Source organism: Heterocephalus glaber, unplaced genomic scaffold, assembly GCF_053883595.1.
Source record: "Heterocephalus glaber isolate CG9 unplaced genomic scaffold, H.glaber_assembly_v1.0 deba00001613, whole genome shotgun sequence".
In the NCBI taxonomy this organism is placed as follows: Eukaryota; Metazoa; Chordata; class Mammalia; order Rodentia; family Bathyergidae; genus Heterocephalus; species Heterocephalus glaber.
The window spans coordinates 40,030,090-40,041,761 of NW_028258384.1; positions in this window are offsets into that span (position 1 = coordinate 40,030,090).

An 11,672-nucleotide genomic window follows, 5' to 3' on the forward strand; every position below is an offset into this window, starting at 1 on the left:
AGTTCTTTATGCCTCACTTATTTGTATGCCAAATTCTTTTTTTATGTTTGAGAATTTTTCAGCCATTACATCTGTGAACAGATTTTTTATGTCATTTGCACTGTCTCCTGCTCTTTCATTGACTTTGATCAATCTTATATTCTTTTACTTTGCATCATCTTATAATTGTTGGATTGATTTTTTCATGGCTTCTTGCTATTTTTAAGACATCTTTCATTTTATGGTCAGTAACTACAATTGTGTCTTCAAGATATGAAATTCTGTCTTCACCTTGGTTTAAGCAATTGCATATACATTCATCAGTTTTTAATCCTAAATATGTGTTTGAATCTGTTTCATGGTTTCTATTTCTTTCCTATGTTGGATATTCATGGTTTCCATCATTTTCCTAAGCTCCTCTATTTATTTATCAGTGTCTACTCTAGATTGCTTGAGCATAACTTTCATTTTTATTGTCATTTCTTTTTTTACCTGAAAGATTATTTTCACTATAGCCTCTTCTATCCATTTATTTACTTCTCTTGCTATCATTTCAGATAGTTCATGTAGGTGGCTTCCAATTTCCACTATCTCATGGTCTCCTGGACTTGTCCTGGGTGGGCTGGACATCTGAGGTTGCATTTTGCTTCTATGTCTTATCATTTTCTATTTTTAAATTTTATTTTGTTTTCTGAATTGTTGCTTTGTAGATTTCTTATGGTAGATAGCTTCATCACTAATATGGAGGCTTCTCTAGGAAATACCTATTCCTCAGAGATGTCTTCTGGATGTAGGTGTTTCTTGGTCTTTGTGTTCACCCCAAGATCCTACCTTCCCAATCTATTGAGGATGAGAGGTTGCTATCTATTTATCTCAGCATCCAGTCACTTGGTACTGGGCTATGTTGATGGTTGTGATCCCAAACAATCACAGTGATGTCATACAAAGGAGAACAGCTGATTACAGTGGTATGATACCCTGGCTAAATTAGTACAATTAGCAGTATCAATAGCATTTAACACAGCCTAGCAACTGACAAACTGTGGTCCCTATCAGTTTGGTACCTTTAACCATATGAGCAAGGTCTACCATTGTATAAAAAAATTCAACATAAACCAGGAACTTGTATGCAATGAGTTTCCTTTTGGTAGAGTGATTTTTATCCTGGGGGGGGGGGGTAAGAGGGATAGGGGACAAAACTTTCAGATAAGTAAAGAGAAATATAGTAGAAGCAAGGCTGGAAGGCAGAGGATGAACACCCAAGATTTGGGAAACTGTAGAAGGGGCTAAGAGAGGGCCAGGGATTTAGCTCAGTTGCACTGTGCCTGCCTCACAAGTGCAAGGTCCTGAGTTTGATCCCTGGTACAAAAAAAAAAAAAGAAGAGGCCAGGAAAGTACAAAGGGAAATACAAAAAGATGAAAATATCATAAAATCAAGAGGAATAGTTGAGGACAGAGAAAAAGAAGATAAATAGAACTAAACAAGAATGAAACCTAAACAACCTTAAAAAAAAAAAAACAATCAGATTGAGAAAGGAAAACAAATCAAGCAAACAAAGAAAAAGAAAAATAATAAAAACACTAAAATTCATCTGGTGTCCACAGTTCTGTGTTACTGTCCAAGACAGGGCCCATAAATGCATTGTGCAGCCCCACCAGGTCTGCTGTAAGATTGACACTGGACATGGGGCTGTTTCTGATATCTGGAGGTGAGAGCTGGGGCCCTTCCCCAGCCAGCAGCCTTCCAGATATCTCTCAGGTGACTTGCCCACATCTCCCCACTGTGACCATTTATACCTCACTCTCTCAGCTGCTGTGGAGCCCTCAGTGGAAGCCAGCCCAAGGTTATTCCCAGTTCTGTACACAGTTGGCCCATTCTAGACCTTGCATGGGCTGGTCTATTCCACACTTTTGATTACCCCCGCACTCTGGCTGTAGGAGGGGGAGGGTAGGCACCTTTGTCCCACTACTGGCTAGTGTTGTGTGCCTGTTTGCATCCATGGTCTCAATGAAGGGGTGGAGTTTCCCCTTCCCACAGCAGGTGGATGCTGCTGCCCCTCTCGTATCTCTGGTGGCCATCCAGGGCAGATGCCTCCAGTCCTTTGAGGTCAGGGCTAGTCTTAGTGGCCCTGGGTGGTCCTGAGAGTGGAGTTTGGCTGTTCCATGTCCCTACTTCTCAACATAAATTCCCTCAATCTGCTAACTACCAGCAGTCTACCTTGACTAGACAGCCCTTCCATTCTTTCTCTCAGGACAGCAATGTGACCCTGGGACTGTTCTGCCATTCTGCTATGAGAGTTCAAGCCCAAGAGTCTAAACAAAATGGCGGCCCCACCCACCCACTGCCAATCTACACCAACCGTTCTGCCTCACTCGCCAACTGTTGTTCCTGGGGTGCCATTTGGGGAATATTGTCTCACACTGTCACCACTGCCTGACTGTACAAGACTCTCTATCAGATCTGGTCTCTGTTTCACAGGGAGCAGCAAAGTTGGTTTTGCTGCCTTCCCACTGGGGCAGGTACACAGCTGTTCTGCTGAGTCATGTGTTCTTTGGCCTGTGGCAGTAATCTATTTCTTTTATAGCAGTGGATCCTATTTTCTTCTCCTCTGTCAGCTCCCTCATGGTCCTCATGTGCTCTCTGCACCCTTTTTTAGGTCTCTGAGCAGTTGATTTCCAAACTCCAGACACTTTGTCTTGGAGAAGCTGTGCTGTTGGCACTCACTGCTCAGTCATATTTTCCTGCTCAATCCTCTCTAATTTTAGATAAGCACTTAATTACATAGCCAGACTTCATGGCTCTCTCTTCTAGCACCAAATACCAAATTTTTGTCATCTTTGCCCAATCTCCATCTCAACCCAGCTCTTTTCCAGTCTCACTCTCATTCTTTCCCATCAGTATTCCATTTCCCTTCTCGTCCCCCATATGATTTGAAGATTCTTTGACTTAACATCTGAAAATTACTTGATTATCTATTTTAAGGAGGGTCTGAGGCATATATATTCTAATCTTGGGATGGAAAGTACAGAGTCCATATTTTAAAATATAAACAGAGGAAAAGAAGCAGAAGGAGAACAAGTAATATAAAGAAACTGTTACCATAATGTGATTTTCAATGAGAAAGAGCTAAAAAAACATCAGCTTTGATATACGAAAGAACATCCACAAAATGATGACCATTCCATCATCTATTTTTGACTTGAGACTTGTGACCAAGCTTAACAATCAATCTTTTCTTTTCTTGGTATATTTGTGCTATTATAACAAAATACATAAGATTGGGCAGTTTATAAAGAACAGAAACATTTTTCCCATAGTTCTAGAGGCCAGGAAGTCCAAGCTCAATGTATTGGCAGATTTGGTTCCTGGTAAGGGCTGCTCTCTACTTTCAGAATGGTGCCTTTATGCTACATGCTCCAGAGGGGAGAAACACTATGTCCTCATATTACTAAAGGCAGAAGAGTAAGAAATCTAAATGCTGTGGGAAGCTTCTTTTTCAAGGGCTTTTATCTCAATCATGAGAGGAAGAATCCTTGTGATTTAATCTCTTGTTAAATGCTCTGTCTCTTAATTTTATCACATTATCTCTTAAGTGTCAATATCTGAATTTTGGAGGAGACACATACAAACCACAGCACTCACACTCCAGAAAAAGCTTCTGCTAGGATCTGCTTTTTATTGCATGTCTTTTCTAGGAATTTCTATCCTTTTAGCTTTGCCTGCAGAGAGATACTCAAGTGAGGGAGCTGAGTTCAACTATTCTTCAACCAAATACATGTCACCCTGGTTGATACATTTGCTTTTTCTGCTATGATATACCTACCCTTAAATAACTTCCCAGGGAAAGGTAGTATTCCAAGAAATCAGGATCTGAGCCTACTTCTGATATTTTCCTCAAACCAGCCCCCCTGACCATCTTTGCTCAGGTCTTCTTGTCCCATAGACCAAGTGGTCTGCTCTGTCTGTCAGAGCCCTGAGTTTAGATAGAGCCCTGAGTTTAGATAGTGCCCTGTGGGGAACCCACTCAAGGACTGTAGCAACAGCAACAGAGGGCTAGATTTGAATCAAGGGGGTCTCATTGGTATTGTCCAATTTGGGTAGTCTTCTCAGGACACATATGTGGCTGGACATGCAAATTCTAGGGAGTGAGCCATTGTTGCATCTCTTTTCAGGGGAGCTCCTGAGTAAAGGCATTCCTAAAGTTTGAAGTCTGGTGACTCCTGATTTCCTTCACATCTCCATCAGTCCAGCTCAAGAGATCCTCCAGAACTACGTATATTGTGATGACTTGCTTTACCCACCATCAACAAAATACTCTTGTTTCTAGTGTAAGCAGTGATGGTACTTTCATTAAAAAGTGGGGCACATGTTCTGATGTAAAGATTTACACCCAGAGATTTTGGAGTTGAGGCTACCTTGGCAGAACCAAGGGCTTTGCTGTCTAGGAAGTGGGTCTAAACTAGGAGGAATCTGAAATGCAGTTCTCCAAAATTAAAATAATTAAGGCAACTAGACATTATTAAGTGCTTATATGGTCGATGTTGTGCACTATCAGATTACTTCATTGGATCATTCATTTCATCAAAAGGATGACAGAGGTAATTCTGGTTCCAAAATATTGACTTCTTCTTAAATGTAAATATGTGTAACAGCTGGACATGCAGAGGCTCTAATGACTAAGTATTGTGAAAACCCAGGGAAATTTTCAGAGTGATTATTTATAAGATCTAGGAATTTGTTCATACATACCGACTTCCAATCAATACATACTGCAGGCCTTCTGGGCCACTATACCACCACCCCCAGCAACGAGGAGCAGAGCCACCCAAACACCGAAGATGACACACAACTCCCCTCACACACACCCCCCACCCCGTTGAAATGAGAAGACATGTAAACAAGTCTCAAAACCAGACTTCCAGATAACCTAAACCAACCCCAAAGGGAAAAAAGATGGAAAAATCTGATACTCAACAACCTGGACTCCCTGAACTGGCAACAAAAGAGAAACTGGAAACAATGAAATCATAAATCATTTCTCAGACAACAGCAGAGATTGTGCCCATAGTGCAAAACATGATTAGTGAATCTAGAGAGAAGACAGATAAAAAATAGAAGAGCTGAGGAATATGATGGAATCCCAACATAGGAAACACACGGAATCCATAAAGCAGATACAAACAGATTTCCAGAAGATTAAAACTTCATTGAAAGTTTACACAGCAGAATGAGCCAATATGAGGACAGAATTTCAGATATAGAAGATAAGATTGCAATTAGTGATCAGGAAAAGAAAAATCTCTTTAAAATAGTAAGGGACCAGGAGAAATCAATCCAGCAGGTGCTACAGAATGCAAAGAAGAATAGCATAAGACTGATCAGAGTCAATGAAGAAACAGGAGAGAGTGCAGACAATATAAAAAAACTGTTCCCAGAAGTGATGGCAAAAAACTTCCCAAGTAGGGGAAAAGAATGTATCATACAGAAAAGTGAGGCATATAGGACTCCAACTATATCTATGATCAAAAAAAATATATGCATAGGCATATAAAAGTTTCCAAAAACACAACAGAAAACAAAATTATACAAGCACTTAGAGAAAAGAAACAAATCACATACAAAGGAAAGCCCATAAAAGTCACAGCAGACTTTTCAATGCAAACCCCCCAAGTCAAGAAGAGCTTGAAGTTATGAATTCCAAGCCCTAAAGGAAAACAGCCTCCAACCCAGATTGATGTGCCCTGCAAAACTATCTTTCAAAATTGATGGAGAAATAAGATACTTTCATGACAAAGAGCACCTTAGGAACTTCATGAAAACCAAATCAGCACTCCAAAAACTTTTAGACAATATCCTAGGAAAAGACAATGAGGATCACAACCCCAGGAAGCCCTGCAGAATGAATCCATCAGGCACAACAAGAAATTAAATGCAAAGGGAGAGAATCCAACAAAATGAAAAAGTCATGACAAGGATAAGTGAATACGTATCAGTTATAGACATCAATGTTAATGGTCTCACTTCACAAATCAAAAGAAATATACTGGCAGAAGGGGTCAAGAAGCAAGATCCAACAATATGCTGCATAGAAGAAACACACATAATTCAAAAAGAAACTCATACACTGAAAGTTAAAGGGTGGAAAACAATACTCCATGGGAGAGGAACCCCAAAGCAAGCAGGAGTAGTTATCTTCTTTGCAGATCAAGTGGATTTCAAACCAACACTGATTAAGAGAAGCAAAGAAAGACACTACATCCTTCTAAAGGGAACAATCCAAGAAGAGATGACAATCATAAACATATATGCACCAAACAGTAGTGCACCCACCTACATAAAACAAATACTAATGGACATGAAAAATCAAATAAGCACTAATACAATAGTAGTGTGGGACATCAATACCCCACTGTCACAAATAGACAGATAAAATAGACAAAAAATAAGCAATGGAATACCAGAACTCAATCAAACTCTTGAAGAAATGAACTTAACATGTTTACAGAGTGTTTCAGGCACAAAATCAGAATATATTCTTTTCAGCTGCACATGGGTTGTTCTCCAAAATAGACCACATACTCACTCATAGAACATGATTAAGTAAGTGCAAAGGAATTGAAGTTATCCCCTGTATATTATCAGACCACAATGTAATGAAATTGAAGATCCATAACAAAAGAAACCACAAGAATTTCAAAAACACATGGAAATTGAACAACACATTTCTGAATAACCAATGGATCACAGAGAAAATCAAAGAAGAAATCAAACAGTTCCTACAATTAAATTACAATGTCAATACAACATGTCTGAATCTATGGGACACGTTGAAAGCAGTCTTAGAAGGGAAATTCATAGCAGTGAATACTCATATTAGGAAAACAGAGTGAGCTCAATTAAACAACCTGATGCTGAACTCAAGCTTCTAGAAAAAGAAGAGCAGAACAACCCCAAAGCTCATACAAGGGATGAAATTATAAAGATCAGGGGAGAAATCAACTCAATGGAGGCTAAGAGAATGATACAAAAGAATCAATGAAGCCAAGAATTGGTTCTTTGAAAGAATAAATAAAATTGACAAACCCTTAACCAACCTTATCAGAAAATGGAAAGAAAAGGCCCAAATCCATGCAATTAGGAATGAAAAGGATGAAATTACAACAGACCCAGCAAAAATCCAGAGGATCATCAATACCTACTTCGAAAACCTATGCGCCAATAAGATGGAAAACACAGAAGAAACGGAAATATTCCTAAATAAGTATGAATTACCAAAGTTGAATGAAGATGATCTAAAAGTTCTAAATAACCCAATATCAATCAATGCAATTGAAAACATAATTAAAAACTTACCAACTAAGAAAAGTGCAGGTCCTTATGGCTTCACTGTTGAATTCTACAAGATATTTTGAGAGGAACTACTGCCACTACTGTTTAAACTCATCGACTGAATTGAAAGGGAAGCAATACACTAAAATCCATTCCTGGAAGCAAGCATCACCATGATCTGAAAAGCAGAGAAAGACCCAACTGAAAAAGAGAACTGTAGGCCAACCTCACTAATGAACGTAGATGCAAAAATCCTTCATAAGATACTGGCAAATAGCATGGAGAAGATCATCAAGAAGATCATATTCCCTGATCACATAAGATTCATCCCAGGGATGCAGGGATGGTTCAATATACGCAAATCAATCAATGTAATACACTATATCAATAGAGGTAAGGACAAAAACCATATGATCATCTCAATAGATGCAGAAAAAGCATTCAACAAAATCCAACTCCCATTCATGATAAAAACCCTACAAAAAATTGGAATAGACAGTCTCTACCTCCATCTGATAAAAGCCATCTATGAAAAAACAGCCGACAATATCATACTAAATTGTGAAAAAATGAAATCCTTCACACCAAAATCAGGAACTAGACAATGGATGTCCACACAAAACTCAGGAACAAGACAAGGATGTCCACTATCACCACTCCTGTTCAATATAGTTTTGGAAACATTAGCCACAGCAATTAAACAACAGAAAGAAATAAAAGGAATAAAGATGGGAAATGAAAAATCAAATTGTCATTATTTGCAGATGACATGATACTCTATATAGAAGACCCCAAGAATTCCACCAAAAGTCTTCTAGTCTTAATCATCAAATACAGTAAAGTAGCTGGACATAAGATCAACACACAAAAATCAATAGCCTTCCTTTACATGAACAACAGACTCACTGAGAGAGAAATAGGGAAATCAACTCCTCTCACAATACCATCCCAAAAATTGAAATACCTAGGAATCAACTTAACAAAAGAAATGAAAGACCTCTTCTCTGAACACTATAGCACTCTGAAAAGGGAGATTGAAGATGATATCAGAAAATGGAAAGACATCCCTTGCTCCTGGGTAGGAAGAATCAACATAGTGAAAACGGCCATACTTTCAAAACTGCTATATAGATTCAGTGCAATCCCAATTGAGATCCCAGCAGCATACTTCACGGACCTTGAGAAAACAACCCAAAAATTCATTTGGAACAAGAAGAGGCCTAGAATAGCAAAAGCAATTCTAGGCAATTGAGACATGGCAGGGGGTATCGCAACCTCAAACTTTAACCTATACTACAGAGCTACTGTGATTAAAAAAAAAAGCATGGTACTGGCAAAGAAACAGACCTGTGGACCAGTGGAACAGATTAGAAGATGCAGAAACAATGCCAGATACACTCAGCCATCTCATCTTCAATAAAGGAACCAAACACCCTCACTGGGAGAAAGATAGCCTCTTTAAGAAATAGTGCTAAAAAAAATGGGTTTCAACTTGCCAAAGATTAAAACTAGACATATATCTCTCACCATGCACTAAACTAAAATCAAAATGGATTAAAGATTTAAATATTGAAACAGAAATGCTGAGCCTTTTGGAACAGAGGTTAGGTAGAACTCTTGAAGACACTGGTGCACAAAAAGATTTTATGAATAAAATTTCAGTTACCCATGAACTAGCACAAACAATCAACAAGTGGGATCTCTTCTTATTAAAAAGCTTCTGCCCAGCAAGAGAAACCACCAGCAGTATGAAGAGACAATCCACAATGTGGGAAACTTTTTCACCTGCTGTTCCTCAGACAAACGTCTATTTTCTAGAATATATAAATAATTTAAAAATTTAGACCTCCCAAATTTAAAGACGCAATCCCAAAATGGGCATCTGAAATGAAGAGACATTTCTCAGATAAAGAAGTAGAAATAGCTAATAAATGTAGGAAAAAATTTTCAACATCACTGGTCATTTGAGAGATGCAAATGAAAACAATGCTGAGATTCTGCCTTCACCCCAGAAAGAATGGCTGCTATTATGAAATCAACCAATAACAAATGGTGGTGGGCCTGTGGGGAAAAAGGAACACTGTGCCACTGCTGATGGGAGTGTAGACTGGTGCAACCACTGTGGAAATCAGTAAGGAGACACCTTAAAGAACTAGGACTGGAAGACTCATTTGACCCAGCTATCCCCCCCCCCCCGGGTATCTTCCCCAAAGAATTAAAAGAATCATACATTCCACAGTGATCTATGCGCACCCATGTTGATAGCAGCACAGTTTGTAATAGCTAAAACTTGGAAGCAGCACAATTGCCCATCAACTGGATACTGCAGAAAGAAAATGTGCTTTTGTTATAAAATGTAATACTACTCAGCCACAAAAATGAGAAGGTAGAGACATTTATAGCTAAATGGATGCACATTGAGGTGATACTCTTAAGTGAAATAAATAGGACCCACACGTATAAATACAAAATAGTTTCTCTAATGTGAGAAACTGAATGTGTAAATTAGGACTAAAAGGCATAATAGACAATGTGAAATAGGAAGAGAAGGGACAAAGAAGAAAGGGAAGTTGGAGGGGTAGGGTAAAGGAAAGAAGGGAATGGAATTAATATGAGAAAATAAAAAATCAAAAGTATTTGTAAATAGGGAGGGATAGAGGGGTTGAAGGGAGGGCAGGGGAATGGGGAAAAGATAAGAACCAGGAGAGATTATGTAAAGGTGCAAATTTCCAATGATGAATGTCATTATATTGTATACTTAAAATGTACCCATATAATGAATTTTTTTAAATCCTCCCCCAAAAATACATATCGCAAACATTTCCAAATAATGTACAGACAAGGTGATGGTAACGGTGACAAAAGCTATGGACCAGTAATTGAGAAACTCATGCATTGACATGCCCTTCTGTATCCTCTTGAACCAGTATAAGAAGTAAGTTATCTAAAACTCTTTTCTAGTTCAACAATGAATCATAGTCTACATTGGTGCTGTTTCTAGGATCCTAAGATAGAAGAATAGCAAAAATTTGGAGCAAAATATTCCTTCTTGACTCTGTTGACTCTCTCTAGGTCAAGCTGTATCTAGGAATATATTAAAGACATCTCAAATTTGGAACTTCTCTCTTTCTCCAGCGTGAAGATGCTGTGATCTATCTGCCCTATTATCTCTACTCAAATATGCATCCACTTTACTCAATAAAATCCAAAACAAGGTTCAGGCATTTTTCTTTTTCATCCAGTACCAAATATGTGCTAGAAAATGTTCACCTGGCTCTCCAGCAGAGAAAGAGTCTTGATTTATGGCCTTTGCATCTTTTCATCGTGTAAAAATCTCACACCCTGATTGATTTTTATCTACCAAAGTGATGTTACTGAATGTGAAGCTGGGAAGAGATGTACAGAATTAGCTTTCCAGAAGTAATTTGAGCAAGCTCCCAATCTCTGATCAAAAAATGTAATCTTGCACCTTGCCTGCTTTGCAAGCTAAAGGTCCTGAGTTCGATGCCTGGTACCAAAAAAGAAAAAAGAAAAAGAAATATATATATATATATATATATATATAGTCCTTCCAGAAGATGAGAGAAAGTTAAAAGGATAAATAATAATTTCTGATTATGAAAAGCCATTATTAAAGGTGATGTTCATTCTCTGTTTTGACGATATAAAAAATAAGTGAAATAGTCTATTGTAGGAAGATAAGCAGTTGGTATAGAACACAGAAATTAGAGCCTGTTAACTTGGATACAAATCCTGCTTTGGTCATTGCTAACTTATGTAAATCACTTAACTTTTTGGAGCTTTAGGATCCTCATATACAATAACAATATATCATTCTTCCAGTGTTCTAAGAAAAATGTTTAGCATACTCAATAAAGTGTTTGCTTTTATCATGACTATCATGATCATGATCATCATCTGCAGACTTGGTATAACAATCAGTCTACTTCCCTCACAGAGGTTTTGAAAACTGAAATATTGCATGTGGAAGTAATTTGTAATATATAATCATTCCAATCTGAGATATTATTTTCCTGATCACTTTCTGATTTCAGAGATGTAAGAAGACTCAGAGAGTTCCTAGAGAAAACATATGCTAGCTTTCTCTAGAAAGCTTGAAAAAGAAGAGTTTCATTCAATATGAAGGGTACTGTAATAGTCATAGTCATGATCACTGGGGAGGTTTTTAAACTTTAGAGATCATGTGATTCAACCCCCCCCCATTGTATAGATGTGAAAATCATTGCTAAAAGTTCAAGTAATTAAATTCTGAAATTAGCAACAGATTAAGGACTAAAATCCAGGTCATTTAACTGATGGTATTCTTTCCAACAAGGATACGTCAATATTGGAACCTACAGTC